General features: G+C 33.1%; 1 protein-coding gene across 2 annotated transcripts in view; it reads left to right on the top strand.

Moving 5' to 3' along the window:
* ds (dachsous cadherin-related 1) overlaps positions 1–17,500 on the top strand; it is a 362,092-nt gene that overhangs the window by 30,564 nt on the left and 314,028 nt on the right. The window contains exon 1 of one of the 2 annotated variants that reach the window (XM_067094073.1): positions 10,806–11,000. The exons of the other annotated variant lie outside the window; for it this stretch is intronic. The gene's annotated coding sequence lies outside the window, so the exon portion shown is untranslated. Of the gene's footprint in view, positions 1–10,805; positions 11,001–17,500 lie in introns of those variants that run through there. 2 annotated transcript variants of the gene reach the window in all.

The raw sequence follows: 17,500 nt of genomic DNA on the forward strand, positions 1-17,500 counted from the left end.
TGTTTTGTAAGTTTTACAAACTTTGAAAAATACTTTTGGTATGTTTCATTGTCACTATTTGCTCTTGGGTTTATGTGTTCCTTAGTCTCATGTTTGGATTTTCTCAATATATATATATATATATATATATATATATATATATATATATATATATATATATATATATATATATATATATATATATATATATATATACATATATATATATATAATATATATAATGTAATAAATATATATATATAGTAAATATACATAGAGATATATATAATTATATACTGTATATATATATATACAGTATAATATATTTCTTCGTTTCATGTATCCCCCAGTATCATTTATTTCTATTTATTTATCACATTTATCGCCAAGCATTTCGCTGCCGAGATGACCTGGCAGTGTGAAAAGGACGCTCCTCCCACGGAACAAACCGCAATCTTCGGAATGTCATCAGCGGCAGCAGCAGGCTCTCGATGTCACATCTCCCAATCAAAACTCCGGGCTCGTCCTGATGACATAGCCCCTCCCCTCTTCCCTGCCTCCCTCCCTCCTCCCTCCATCACCCCTCCTCCCGTCCTAATGGCGAGTGAGTGACTGAGAGTGTGATGTGTCTTCCTAGGAGGATTATTACCTCTTCTGCTGGCGTCTGGTTTCAGAGAGAGAGAGAGAGAGAGAGAGAGAGAGAGAGAGAGATAACGGGGCGATGGTTGACCGAGGCCTCTATTGGAACCACAAATACATCGGGGAATCGAGTGCTCTTCTTATTTATTTTTTTTTCTTAGCTTGGTTTTGGAGGATAAAAAACCTTGGGCTTAGGTGGTTTGTTTCTGGATATTGGGTTGTGTTTCTGATTTATTTAGCTATTTATTTTTGTTTTTGTTTTTGTGGCTAGTGTAGGTCATTTTGGTTGTGTATGTTATATATGTATATATATGTATGCATGTGTGTGTGTATTTTTGTGTGTGTATATATATATAATATATATATATGTGTGTGTGTGTTTTATATATATGTATACATAGATATAAATATATATATATATATATATATATATATATATATATATATGTATATATATATATATATATATATATATATATATATATATATATATATATATATATATATATATATATATATATATATATATATATATATATATATATATATATAAATGTGTGTGTTTGTGTTATTGTGCTTTTCACACATTTCGTAATATTTTCCAGGCCACCTTTCATCTCTACATTAAACATTAATGTCTTTATGAGTATTCTTGTAAGGATCTTTTTTTTTCAGCTCCCGTACAGGTAAAAAAAATGCTTTCAAGTATATGTCAATATTATTATGAATTTTTAGATTTAAAATTTTAGTATAATAATCGAATGAATGACTTTTAAGTTTAATTGCAAACTATACTTGAATGACAAGAAAGAGCGCATTAGGACAATAATGTCACATGGACCTCATTCACATCGTCTGTCGAGATTTTGTTTAAAGGCAAAAAAAAAAAGTAAAAAATGCGCCGAAATTTTTTCGGTGCAATCGAGTTTTCTGTACACCGCATAATGCTGTATGAAACTCAGCCGCGGCCCATGAAACTTTCTACCACGGCCTGGTGCCAGACGCACAATTATGGCTAACTTTAACCTTAAATAAAATAAAAACCACTGAAGCTGAAGGGCTACAATTTGGTATGTTTGATGATTGGAGGATGTATGATCAACATACCAATTTGCAGCCCTCTAGCCTCAGTAGTTTTTAAGATCTGAGGGCGGACAGAAAAAGTGCCGACGGACAGACAAATAACCATCTCAATAGTTTTCTTTTACAGAAAACTAAAAACAGCAAAACTGTTCTTTTACATAATATTGCCTGTATAGATACGCAGATAGAAACTGAAAACTTCCTTTTCCATCTGACATCGTCAAGACTTCAGTTAGAAGACCCTAGGGTTTCTGTTTTAACAAGTTTGAATTGCCGCTCTATAAATGCTATTTGTCGTTGATTTTCAAAATTGGTATATAACGTCGTTTAATTTGGTGTAAGAGAAAAATATATGGAACGCCTATCCTAATGATTAAATGAATATCTATAATGTAGTTATTTAAAAGAAAGATTTTTGTCGGCTTTACATAGATTATTTTCCATTTTGGCGATATTTTCAGTGAAGATTTTAAATTCATTCTGTAGAGAAACCTTCATTAATTATCATCAAGGAAATTCGCAAAGATTACAATTTTCTTAAACTCGTGAATAATTTTATTTCAATCTGCTAACTACAGATAAGGAAGATAAGGATTGGCTCACATTTGCTTAATGTTCATTTCATATCATCAGAATATTAAATTGAAATATCTTCTAGTTCCAAAAATAGCGTCATTTAGTTTAGTGTTTATAATTCATTAGGAAAAAAGACTTTTTACAAGATTCCATTTTTTCATTGACAAGGATTTTTATTATTTCTTTAACCTCATCACCAAGGACTAGTGCCGTCAGTGCACCTCATGCGGTGCACTGTAGCCATTACTTAAGGTTCTTTGGAGCGTCCCTTCGGCCCAAAGCTGCAACCCCTTTCGTTCCTTTTACTGTACCTCCTTTCATATTCTCTTTCTTCCATCTTACTTTCCACCCTCTCCTAATAATTGATTCCTAGTGCACCTGCGAGGTTTTCTTCCTGTTACACCTTTCAAACCTTTTACTGTCAATTTCCGTTTCATCGCTGAATGACCTTATAGGGTCCAGTGTTTGGTCTTTGGCCTAAATTCTATATTCAGTTCAGTTCATCACGAAGGACAAAAAACGATGTGGAACCTGTTTCTTTTCTCACCTTTCGAATCAGTGGGAAAATAAAAAAAAAATCATTATTTTCTTTATCATCTAAGTTTATTGCCAAAAGCAAGCTCCTCCCATTTCCTTCTTAAGTTCGCTGGCGAACGCTGTCATCAGATCATTTTCAATCTTAGGAAAATATAATATTTGCTCCATTTGCAGCAAACACGTTTGATGTGTTATTACCGAAGGTTTTGTCGTGAGGAATAATGTAAGATTGAATTAGAGAGTAAACATAAGCCAGCACTTATAATGTGTAAAGTTATTCATACATAAATGAAGGTCATGGTATATTATCAGTCAGTCTTACAGTATTATCAGTCTTAGAATATATCAATCAATCCTGAAATATTACGGGTTAGTCTTAAAATATTATCACTCAGTTTTAAAATATTATCAGTTAGGCTTAAGATATCATCAGTCACTCTCAAAATGTTATCAGTCCATCTTTAAATATTATCAACCAGTCATAAAATATTCTCAGTCAGTCTTAAAATATTATCAGTCAGTATTAGAACATTATCAGTCAGTCTTAAAATATTATCAGTCAGTATTAGAACATTATCAGTCAGTCTTAAAATATTATCAGTCAGTATTAGAACATTATCAGTCAGTCTTAAAATATTATCAGTAGTCTTAAAGTATTATTAAGCGTTCTTAAAATATCAGCAGTCCTCAGATATTACCAGTGAGCCTTAGAATATTATCAGTCAGTCTTAAAATATTATCAGTTAGTCTTAAAGTATTATTAGGCATTCTTAAAATATCAGCAGTCCTAAAATATTACCAATGAGCCTTAGAATATTATCAGTCAATCCTAAAATATTATCAGTTAGTCTTAAAGTATTGTTAAGCATTCTTAAAATATCAGCAGTCCTAAAATATTACCAATGAGCCTTAGAATATTATCAGTTAGTCTTAAAGTATTATTAAGCATTCTTAAAATATCAGCAGTCCTAAAATATTACCATTTAGCCTTAGAATATAATCAGTCAGTCTTGAAATATCAGTGTTCAGTGAACTACATAGCTTAGCGGTTCCATTCTGATGTTCATAGACGTCCGTGCTATTTCCTTTGAAGAAACTCGGTTTCCTAAAGCTAGCAAACATTTTCAGCAGCAGAAGACACTATCAGGTCAAGCTTAAGAAAGTAAAATATTAATACGATTCTTAAAAAAAATTCAGTTTGTCTACATATAATTACAGTGAAAATCTTTACTTATTAATAGTACATCTGTCAGACCATATACTCTTAAATAATATGTGATTGGTTTTAATGGTAAAATAAGACGGCAAAGAAAATATTCATGTTTTGTAAACAAACACTCACACTCTTAAACGCACACATTCACACACATACATTCATACAACTATATGTATATACATATACAGCATATATATAATATATATATATACATATGTATATTTATATATTTATACACATGTATATATATTTATATATATATATATTATATATATTATATATATATATATATATATATATATATATATATATATATATATATATATATATATATATATATATATATGCATGTGTGTGTGTTTGTATGCCTGTCTGTATACAGACAGTTTTGTTGACACGTTTGTTTTAGATTTGTGTCTCCAGGTGTCTGTTTATTCTCAAAATACAAACATGACGCATTCATTTGAGTCGATTATTGAGTACACATGAATCCGTGAAGACTTAACATTTATACACATTAACTGAGAGTCTAATGCTATCACAGCCAATCCCTTGCCGTAATTACAACGAGAACATCTCGCGCGCTCTCGCCCCAAAAAAGAACCGAACGTGTGGTAGATCTAATGTCGCGACCGTGTTGGCTCTACTTTTTAAGCGCTGATTGGTTCTTTTCCATTAGAATCCCAAGGGCCAGTGGGTAATTTCAATTGAAGAGCAATCTCTCTTATGGGCCGGTCCTCTCAGGCGTATCTGGGCCTTATCGCGCGCGAACATGTTAAATTCGGCCATTGGGAAGATGGCGGGTATTTTTAGTGGAGGGTGCTGTCAAATATATTTTCCGTTCTAGAAAATGGTACGTAAGGTTGCGGGTATATTTAGGTTTTTGTTCAGAGTTTTTTTTTTTTTCATTTTTTTTTTTGGGGAGGGGGTTGTGTGTATTTAAGCTTTAATGTCAGGGCTTTTGTGGAAAAAATTCTATCATGTTCAGAAATGTAGTTCGTCGAATATACTCAGTGAATTGTCTAAGTTACTTTCCTAGAACACTTGCTTTTCACTTCTCTAAATTAGTTCACTCTCCCTCCATCTCATTTTCTTATTTATAACATTTTATAATATGTGCGAGTATAGCCTTTTACTCGTCTGTATTTTCCCACACATCGTCCATTTTTTGGCAGTGTCGAATATGCATTTTTTTCATTTTATTTTTTAGTTATCTCCATCTAAGGAGATTTTATCATTGACTCACCGTTTCAGCTAAGTATCAAGATTGTTACTCTCACCATACATCCTGGATGGTGAGAGAGACACTCGATGCTTTGCTGGAACAAGACGTCAATGATAAAATCACCGTAGGTGCAGATAGCTCAAAAAATTGAAACAAAATGCATATTCGACACTGTAAAAAAAAAGTAAAAAATGCCCCGAAGTTTCTTCTGCGCAGTCGAGTTTTCTCAGCCGCGGCCCATGAAACTTTCAGCCACGGCTATGTTTGATGATTGGAGGGTGGATGATCAACATACCAATTTGCAGCCCTCTAACTTCTGTAGTTTTTAAGATCTGAGAGCTGACAGAAAAAGTGCGAACGGACAACTAAAAAGGGACGACATTATAGTTATGGAAAATGTAGGGGGTATATGCCCTGATGTAATGTACCCGGTTTATCGCAAATTTCAAGCATCTACACTGAATCAAGCTCAGATATTTTCATTTTTACCACACATGAATCCTAAGTGAGAGAGAATACTCCAGTTTTCCAGGCTTGACTTTTTATACTTTCCAACGAAATGACCTTCAATTTTACCAGGGAAAAATGATCTTGTTAATGGCAACTATTTCCTTTTTAAATTTCAAAAGCAATCAACCTTTACCAATTTTACCAGCCAGTACTTCAGAAGTTCAAGCGAATTTGCAGTTCATTACTGCCCTAATACTATTCTCGTTGCATTTTAATACATTTTATCTATTTGTTAATTTATTAATTAATTTTTTTTCTTTTTAATAGGTGGGATCTCTTCTTTCTGTATTTCCCTTCACCTTCTCTTACTTCTTCCTGATGAACACCATATTCTTTGGAGGCTTGAATTTCAAGTCAACAATAATAATAATAATAATAATAATAATAATAATAATAATAACAACAGGGATATTTGGATTCAACCGGCATTTGTTAATCCCCGCCGCAAGAATTTTCGTAACTAGGTCCCGCGAAATATTTTGCTATTTATAACCAGCATTTTATATTTTTAATTTTTATGAGTAACTTAATATTGCTCTTTCCCACCATAGTAAATTATTTCTGTTGCACCTAATAATTTTTCGCTGTTCAAATTCTCCAACAGTAAAAATCTGTTTTAGATCATAATAAACAATACAGTTTCCAATCTCCCAATAATCTTGATGTTGCCAACTTCACACCCAGAAAATTTCATTTGCCTCTGATAATCAGTGAATGGGGAAGAAAATAAAATCTTATGGACAGTAATAGGCAATGAAATCAGCTGATATTGATGATAGTACTTGTGACAGTAACTGTCATCGTGAGTCTTGTTAATAGTACAAAAAACCTTGTGTAATTTAAAAACAAACTAAATTATTGTATATATATGTATATTTATACATACATTTATATATATATATATATATATATATATATATATATATATATATATATATATATATATAAATATGACTTTTGTTTTTATGTCTGTAACCCCGAGGAACTTAGTATAATCCATTACAACATGAACGCCTGTCACCTTCCATTTCAAAATTTCGCTTCTATTACTTACCAATTATTATTTTACCAACTAAATTTCATGTATATATTATTGAAACCGGCGAGTCTATGAAATCGGGAGCACCGTGTCCTTAGATTTTGTAGCTCGCGTCGGCGGAGACAAGTCCTCGTAAATTTCTAAAACCACATGCGGCCGTTCTTTTTTTTTTTTTTGTGTAGGTTTTAAGTCCGCATTACCTTGGCGTTTTTGGAAACTCTTTTAAATTGGAAACTTTGACGAATGCTGTGATCATTTTGGTAGAGACGACATCCTACAGTTAGAGGTGATTGGTCAGTTTCCAATGGGAAACGGCGAATTCCTCATCGGCTTACACTAATTTTGAAAATGGTTTGTTCTATTAGAGAGAGAGAGAGAGAGAGAGAGAGAGAGAGAGAGAGAGAGAGAGAGAGAGAGAGGTGATTTACTGTGCCCTTAGGCATGTATGTGTGTGAGAGAGAGGGGGAGAGAGAGAGAGAGATGTGATTTATTGTACCCTTAGAGAGAGAGAGAGAGAGAGAGAGAGAGAGAGAATAAGAGTTACAGAGAGAGAGAAGACTTACTGTGATACATCTGAAAGAGCAAGATCTGGATAAGAGAGATCTGAGAGAGAGAGAGAGAGAGAGAGAGAGATAAGTGGTAAATAGATGCATGCAAAATGAAAAGATAAAATACTTTCGAATAAAAAAATTTCAAGGGAAATATGATTTTTCCCAATTGAACGTAATCTTTTGCCTTTTTCGTTTATGCTTACTTTATTTGGGATCTTACCTAGACAGTAACACTCAAAGGTTTCAGGGTTCGTTATCTAGGACTACTATTTCTTGGGAGTCATTATCTTTATGATATTTACATCCTTTTGTTTATGTTTTTACGGTAATCCCCAACGGGCTTGTACTAAACACGCCGCAAATGTGGACGCATACCGGGTTAAAACCCTTGGGGTCACTAATTAAGAAAGATCCCTTTATTTGTATCATCATTTACACATTTACACGATTAAATATACAGGTCACATTCAGCATGTCTCTGGAAGTCGCTGCATTAGGTAATGGACTGCTATGACAGAAGAAGTCAGTGCCGGATATTTTGATAATATGCATAATTACATGCGTACAGTCATACATTCATAATGTGTGGATATTCTGATAATATGCATACCTATATACATACATTCATACATTCATAATGTGTGTGTAATTGATGTATCTCGTGGAAAATAGAGTTTTGTTAAAGTAAAGATCACGACTTGTACAGAAAACATTTCTATTTCATCAAGACGACCTAACTTGGAGCAACCGCCGTCTCCATTTTTGATTCGGATAAATATGGCAAAAATGACCAGTTCCGGAGGACGATATGCATGCAGTAAGAATAACTTTGAGCTCATTCCAAGGAAAAAAGATCGTTATGTACAGGTGTATAAAGACAGGAAAACGAAACAATATATATACAAAAATATATATATATATATATATATATATATATATATATATATATATATATATATATATATATATATATATATATATATAATTCGTAATTATTATAAAACATTCTGTGTCTTCTCGAGATCTGCCTCTGCTAAATTAATTTCTTTTTTATTCAGCAGTTTTTTCATTTATTATTTGACGGTCATTTTATGTAGTGTGTCGCTTTCGTTGTTATTTATCGTAGATGTAATTTTATTGTTATTTCATAATGAATGATTTTCTTTATCGTTTTTTGCTTTAGGCATGTTTCTTAGCGCCTGTTTATTTTTATTACTTTCGATATGCATTACTCATCTTCTCTTCTCTTCTCTGACACGTTTAAAAATGCATGTTCATATCTAATAATAATAATAATAATAATAATAATAATAATAATAATAAATTTAAAAATAAAAAATAATAATAATAATGTTCTTAAATTATTATTATTATTATTATTATTATTATTATTATTATTATTATTATTATTATTATTATTATTATTATTATTATTATTATCCCTACTTCCATTAGAGTTAAACAGTTTATAACCGTCCAAACATATATACTTTTACCATATATTTAATTTCATGTTTACTGTGTGACATTACAAAATATCTAAGAGGTTCAGATTCAGTTCCAAAATTAAACTGCGATCTCCTGAGGAGACCCGACCCCGGTAAGAATTAAGCCTTAAGTCGTCTACTCATTCTCATAAAGGAATAGTACGTAAGTACTCAGTTTCGGAGTCGAAAAGCATCATGCAGAATATAGTGCTTTTTACTTAAAAGATTTCATTTTAGTTTTGAAATCTCGGAGATTTCAATGCGATTCAGATAGTTATCAGAATCATCTTCGGATTGCCAACGTATCATACTGTAGTTCTGATTGATTTTCATAGATGATTTTCTTCTTTTTTTTTCTCATCATATACAGCTACGTGTGTATCGAGCGTGTAATAGCCTGTATGTGTAATTACATATACAGCAACTCTGTAATGAGATTAATGTATTTGTGGAAAATACAATAATTACATCCATATATATATATATATATATATATATATATATATATATATATATATATATATATATATATATATATATAGACATACACACATACACACACAATATATACATATATGCGTGTGTGTGTATATATATATATGTATGTATGTGTAATTAACATAAATTGGAAACAAGGTATTGTATAGTCTTGCACGTTGATTATCCAAGATACAGTAGTTTAAGTAGTAATGTGTGTTCTTTTTCGGTAGCCATCCTTACAAGGGGAAGTGTCTAAATATTATATATATGTATATATATATATATATATATATATATATATATATATATATATATATATATATATATATATATATATATATATATATATATATATATATATGTGTGTGTGTATCTATGTATATATATATATATATACATATTTATATATATAATATGTGTATGCATATATTAGTGTGTAATGTGTTTGGTTGTATAACATCCTGTTGCTGATATAAATTTCTGTAAGCAAATACATTATTACAATGACCAAGTATCGAAAGTTCTGAAATATTTCTTCGTCTTTATCGAAGTTTGGAGCGTGAAAGGTTAAACAACAAAATAACTTTTATTTCTCATTAATTTTTATGGCAAATCCTGACAGTACTGGTGTTATGTCAACGCTTTATATCCTTCCTTTATCCTCTCTGTGTATTTCTGTCTTTTATTATGTTTGGTTACATATACTGCAACCGTTTACCGTCGAACTAATAAGCGGATTCTTCCTCTGTTTGTTAAAAATCTCTCAGAATAACCTTTCAAGTGTTTTGCTATTATTCGCCTTGAAATCTGAAGAATTCCCGGCATCCAGTAATCAATCGTTAAGAACCTTTATCCGCGAATCTGTCACGAGACTAAAATACTCAGATTCGAATGTTCTGAAGAGAATATTTTATATTTTATTTTCTTTGGAGTAAATAGCAATGAATCGTCAAAAGGATGGATGAGTTTTGTTTCACCTCTTGTCATTGCTACCCATACCCCTTGGATTACCCCCACCCCTCTTCCCTACCCCCGAATACCCAACACCTTCCTCAATTCCTCCGCTATCTCTCTCTCCCTCTCTCTCTTCTCTCGTTCCTCTTTAGCCTTCTCTCGTAGTTAGGATCTTCTCAGGTACTTATCTCTTACATATACACTTCAGTTGGTATCACTCAAGTTCATTGGCTAGTGGCTGGTGGAAGGCATTAATTATCAAGTATCAACAATTTGGACCCAGGGAAAAGTCACGTGATACGGCAAGGGAGCTGCGAAGTGGCGGAGAGTTGGGGCATCCATGCTTCCCTCACATTGACCATTCTTCGCCTTGCTAAGGTTTGATTTGATACTAAAATGCCTTAACCTTGGGTTTAGCGTTCATAAATTACTTCCAAGGCAGTATACAAATCACAGAATGCCTAAGAAGTTCGAGAGACCGACGAAGTCGGTAACTGGTTTCCCGGGTTCCTTCACCGCTCACATCCGGGCGCTGAAGTACTCCAAGGTGTTGGGTCGTCAGTCAGAGGTCTGAGCTCGTGGGTGTTGGGTGATGTTCGCTTGTCGTGTGCAGTGATTAAGTGTAAAACGGAATCAAAAAGTGGATTTACTCTTTACAAATTGTGATTAATGTGTGGATATACGGATTATCTCATGCTGCAATGGATGAACTGTTCCGTGTAAGGTGAGGATGTTTCTTTTTCTGTTTTAAACGTGTAGTTTAGGTGGAGATGAATAATTAGTGCTTTGGCCATGATGCTGCTGCACCTGAATTCTCGATATGACAAAAGATGCCGATCGAGGTCATTTCAAAGGACATGACAGTCGCACGCCCCAACCCAGGGTCACTAACACCTCTCCCCTCACACTCGCCGGACAATAATTGATCCGAAAAAATGTAATTTTTAAAAGTCGATTCTATGCTGGGCTCTTTCGGGCATCTCTTCTTGGGCACAGCGCGACGAGACTCCTGGCTCGGCCTGGTCGCTGAAGAAGCCTTGGGGCATGGACCGGCCCTGTATAATTTGGCACTAGGAATAATTCGGCGAATTTTTCAGCTTTGAAGGGGACACGCCACTGACGAATTGACGGGACTGGATGAAATCTTGAAGAGGCGTTCGTTAAGAGAGCTTATAAAACTCGCGCATGCTCACACCCGGTGCCGAGGGTCCCGGGAGATTTAAACGCTAACATAAGACCCATCCAAATGGAGGGTGGCCCCTGAGACCAGGTATATACACAATTAAGCGGTGTATCGGAGGGCCGCGGAGATAATGATACCTGCGCAGGAGGATTCGTGTGGGCCACTTCACCAGGAGCATATGGCCATACCCAGTTAGGAAGGGGCGTTAGGGCAAGACGAAGGGATTCGGGAGATTAGGAATGTCTCGCTGGAGAGAAGAGAATTGCGAAGGGATGGGCAGTGGGATGTTTTTCCATCTAGACAATCCCGATTTATTTAGTTTGTCCTATGTGGTCTTTTATTTTTCCATAGTGGTCTTCTGTTTTTTTTTTTTTTTTTTTGTGGTCCTGTAGCGTGGTCTCTGCCCAGTTGCCATCTTAATGAAGTGTAGCCTGCAGCTGTAGAGAAATGATTATTAGGCGCTAGGCAGTCATTTCCAGCTACACTAAGTTTTAAAATGTAAAGTACTGAAAAATATGGTATATATGGTTGTCACAGTACGACCCTGAACATATACCATTGCATTGTTTCTGTAACCGGATCGATAATAACAAAAGGATCCTTGAAGTCAGTAGTGTTAACTTATTATCTAGATCTTTTGCGTAACTTAGGAATTTTCTTTATTTTTTATTGAGTGCTATAATTTATTCTTTGTAATCAGTGATAAGGAATTTCTCTCTTTGCATACGAGTGACCGTAAATATCCCCTTGCCAGAAAACTGCGGCTAGGTCATAGCTGAATATTTCATGTTGTAAAGATGCCAGTTACTTGGCGTTTATGAAAGCAATCCGTAGTTGAATACATCAACTATTCGTTTTGGCAATTAAAATACTTCGCTTGTGGTTTTATTTGTTCCTGTTGCGTCGGAATTAATCTCAAGTATTGGATGACTAACGTATGGTTTTCATTTGCCAACAGTCCTGGAATGTATGTTATAGTAAATCAGTTTTGTGAGGAATTTCGTAATTGTTAGGATATGTATGAAGTTCTGCTTACCATTATATCGGTGAAGAAGTTACGCGATTGTAAATACCGGTGGTGTTTTTAATCTTTATAATTGAATATGTTAATAAAAACAATCTGATGATGCTAGATTAGTGCTGTATGCTGCTTTATGCATATTACTTCGACCCGTGAAACAGTGAATTTTAGTTAATATCTGACTTCAATGTTTCTTTATCGTTGTAGCGTAATTTACGTGCAGTAAATATAAACAAAATTAATTAATATGGTGTTCGTCTCAGCCTTCCGAATGTCTGAAGTGTCATTTTATTTTTACTTTTTAATTTTTTGATAATTTGTTTATGTGTCTTTTGTTGAGAGATTTATACGTGCAGAGCGATGCACTACAGCGCGTAATGTAGGATGCGCAAACGCTCGCATATTATTATATATATATATATATATATATATATATATATATATATATATATATATATATATATATATATATATATATTTATTATATATATATAGCCTATATATATAAATGAAATGTTTATTCGTTTTAAACACTTCATTATATTGCAGACTATATATATATTATATATATATATATATATATATATATATATATATATATATATATATATATATATATATATATATATATATATATATATATATATATATATATATATATATATATATATATATATATATATATATATATTAGCATATAATATACACACCTTCAGACACAGGCATGTTCTTTGTGTGAATGTCATTACTAAATACGTCAGATACACTTGTTTTACTAATATCTGAAGCGTATTTACACGTACTCCATGGACTCAGCAAAGAACGCAGTGTTTCTTTTGTCTCGTCGGCACATTAGAGCAAAATAAACTTAAGCGTAAGAAGCACCGAGTCGGAAGAGTCGACTGGATCCCGAATTACCGTTGATTTATCGAGATGCGTCGTTGTCCGTCGCATTCCCTCGGTTCTGATTATCATCAGCGATTTAGTGCAGACGGTGACTGGCTCTTACTCGGGTTAGCGCTCAGTGTAAGCGATATCTCTTATATTCTTCGGCAGGAAAGCTGGTTGTGTAATGCTGCCGAGTTCGAGTCACGGCATTGCCGAGAATTTATCGTGTGAAAAGGACGTCGCAAATTCCCAATACAGGGCGCTTTGTGAACGCAGTTTTTTTTTTTTTTTATTCAGATGATGTATCGCGCTTTAATTGAGTTCTCAGCACAGTAGCATCTCAGCTTTACAGACACTTTCGGTGCCTTGTCTTTTTGATAAGTAACAAAGTTCGTTATTTTTTATTTGTTTTTATTCAGTAGGTGAAACCTATTCATACGGGACAAGCCCAAGCGGCCATTGACTTGAAACTCAAGCTTCCAAAGAATATGTCGGTTTCAGCCTCCCACCACAGACCCCACACCGCGGTAGTAACACAGATTCAATATTATAGCTGCGCTTCAGTATTTATTAGATAATCTGACAGCCACCAGTAATTCCACATAGTTTTAACCTAAACTAACCTCTACACTTAAAAATTCAATTTAAGAGATTGGCTGTATATCTAAAAATGCATCACATATGAAATGGCAGCACAGGGAAAAATAATCATAATATGGTGGCTGATAAGTACAGAGGTCCGCTAAGATGCGGTGTTACTGTATTAAGATTACTGCTTTTGTACGTTACTACTGTCGCCTGTGACTGTGCTTCGTAAATTGAAACCGCTTTTAAGTATACGCTGGCTTTTATTGATATTTCAATCTTTCTCGGGCACCGATAACTTGCAATGGCTTTTAAGAAATCGTCTCGTTTATAATCAATAATACTAGCGGTACTTTCAGTGTTTTCGTTGATATTGCTAGTTAGAAATGGGTGGAAGAAATTTTCTTGATGGTAAATGGATAAGTAGTAAAATTTATATTTATTTTACTGATGGATGATAAGGAGACACATGATACAATGTATTAAGCACTGCAAATTCGTGTTGATTGGTTTCCTGTAGGTGAAAGCATCTTTGTTCAGCCGTAGTCTTTTCGTGATTTTTAAAAAATATTGTAGGAACAAGTGGGAGCCGTTGTCGTAAGCCAAAATTTGCTGAACAGAAGAAAATTAAGTCAGCGCGATGTTTACGAGGTAACAAAAAAAAAAAAAAATTGCATTCTGATGCACCTCGAGAATTACATGGCAGCATACGTTTAGAAAAACGTGAGTTTTCGTAATCAGTGAAATAATATTAGTGTATATGCTGGCAGCAGGAATTCATACATCATAATTCCTAGTAAAAATTTGTAAATTGAAGATGTAAGAGCATTTAAGTTGTAAATTGATGTAATCATATCAACCGAAATTAATTTATAGAACTAAACCTCCTTTCCTTCTTTTTTTTTTTTTTTTTTATCGTAGCTTACAGTTTATGTTTGTAAATGCCAAGTATAGTTATTGATATTACAGATCCCTAACTGTAATTTTTAAACATATTGGGAATGCACAATCAATTATAAAAGCAGTAATAGAAGTAAAGGTGCCCATTTTTTAATAGGCAGTTGCTATGTCCGCATTTATGGTAGATATGAATGACCGCAACGCCGTATGAAATAAGTAATGAAAATTCTTGATTCTCGTATTTTCGCGCTCCTTATCATTGATTCCCTTATTCCGTATACGATGTGATTGTCTATATGCATTTTATACTTGTTGAGAACGTGATACATATTTCATATTTTTATTCATATGCGTTTATACTATATTTTCTCTACTCAGAACAGAAATTGTTTCGTGCGAAGATAATGTTGTCTCACTTTGATCATTAGATTTGTTTCCACCGGCTAATCGTTCATTCGCATCTGGTTGTAGCGGTACTAGGCTACAAGAATTTTAAGAAATAGTTTTCTATCCTGCATTACTCAAAACCGTACACTCTGCTGCGCTAAGATTGTCGTATCGAAGGTGTTAGTATATATATATATATATATATATATATATATATATATATATATATATATATATATATATATATATATATATATATATATATATATATATATATATATATATATATATATAACATATATATATATATATATATATATATATATGTAATATATGTATATATATATATATATGTTTCATATATATATATATATATATATATATATATATATATATATATATATATATATATATATATATATATATATATATATATATAGACTATGTCTGTAGGCAATGCGTGTTTTTTTAATATAGGAATAGAAACAGAAAAAAAATATTTTTTACCTTTACAAAATATTTAATTAAATAAATGAATTATTTGCTCTTGCATGCTTTTGAGATAGTGTTATTTACAGCCTTTGTTTGGCATATTGATTAGAATAAATTTTATATCGATACACTTCAAGATTTACCAGCATGATAAATATAACATAATTAAAAGCCGTAATTGAAAATTCAATATCCTTTCTAGTGGGGCCATGTCTGTTTTGAATCTGGAAAATTTACAAATACAAAGAGATGAAAAAATTTTACAGGGAAGGAATCGTTTTCTTATGGTGGGTATAATTCCCCTTAATTAGCATAAAAGAATAAATAGTACTATTCCATCGTTATAAATAAATCGCAGTATTTTATTGTTATACATTACCGTTATTATGGGTCTTGGAATTTTAAGTCGTGTTTTACAAATATCAGGTAACAAGATTGTCAAGATATCTTTCATGTGAATAAGTGTAGTGATAGTAGTTTTGTCTTTCATTGAAGATTAAGCCAGCTTACTTAGGTTACAATGAAGGTCGTTACGAAATTTTTTAAAACAAAAATTACTTATCAAGGAATTTGACTTCCGAGTTCTGAAAAGCCTTGAAGGAATGAGTTCAATTTCTGAAAAGTTCTGGAAGAACTGACGTCATATTCAGACGAAAGTAGCCCTTCAACAAATTTAATAGTAAAAACTTGGCTATTTATGAAGGAAAACGTACAGTAGAGCAGCGAACAAGATCTTTCCAGAGGTACAGGATTAGCTGGGTCCTTTTCTAGGTTGGAAAAAAAAAAGGGGGGGTTGCTCTTACTTCAATAAGTTTTTTTTTTTCATTTTTTTCTCGCACTTTTAGGCAAAATTAGTCAGGTGGGAGCATATTGGAGGGATCCCCCCCTCAAAAAAATGAATACGCAAATAAAAATGTGTAAATTCAAGGGATGGAATATCATGATTTCCAAGAGAACAGAGGGCACTTTCAATTTTATTATTATTATATTATTATGGGGAGGAGAGACTACCATTGTTTGGTAGGAATGTTCTTATGCTAGTGCGTTGAACTTATATTTAAACAGCTATATCGATTTTTTCATAGATATGCGTCAGATCTACTGTAGTATTCTAAGGTGCTACTAAGCACAAACTTTAGATGAAATTTTAGAAATGCTAAATCTTCAGGAGGAAAGGTGTCTGAGAGCCCCTGATGTCTAGATAGGGACAGTTGTAAATTTAGAGATCAGTGCCAGGTTACGAACATTATTAAGTTGGTCCCCCATAGCTGAAATTTGTGTACCTTTACTGTGCCACGAAAAATGGATATAGTTCACTACTGAAGTTAAACAGCAGGATCAGTCCTGAACCGGAAAAGTAGAACTAATGATTTTTAGAATTCCCGTTTTTTATGTAAGCATAGTTTTCCAGAGAACCCTTGTAATGCATCAATACAGGATTCCACCTTCTATGAAAAGCCATTCAGATTTTAAGAGCTGTAATTTTAGGTATACTTCGATACCCCATATTTGCCGTACAGGGTTGCGAAGGGTAGTGAAAGATATTGCAGAACACCTGCTGATAACGGCTAGCAGAAATACTTAACAGGGATACTTACAGGTGTGAGTGTTCAGACGGAATTTCCTGATTTCACGAGGTAGATGCTTATAGGCTTGATCAGTTTACGTCAGGATCAGTTGAAGAAGCCATGAAAAATTGTCAAGTGTTAAAGCTCATATTTCTTTTAATCAAAATCGATGAAATCTAAGTTATACTGTTCTTATTTAT

Source organism: Macrobrachium rosenbergii, chromosome 50, assembly GCF_040412425.1.
Source record: "Macrobrachium rosenbergii isolate ZJJX-2024 chromosome 50, ASM4041242v1, whole genome shotgun sequence".
Taxonomy (NCBI): Eukaryota; Metazoa; Arthropoda; class Malacostraca; order Decapoda; family Palaemonidae; genus Macrobrachium; species Macrobrachium rosenbergii.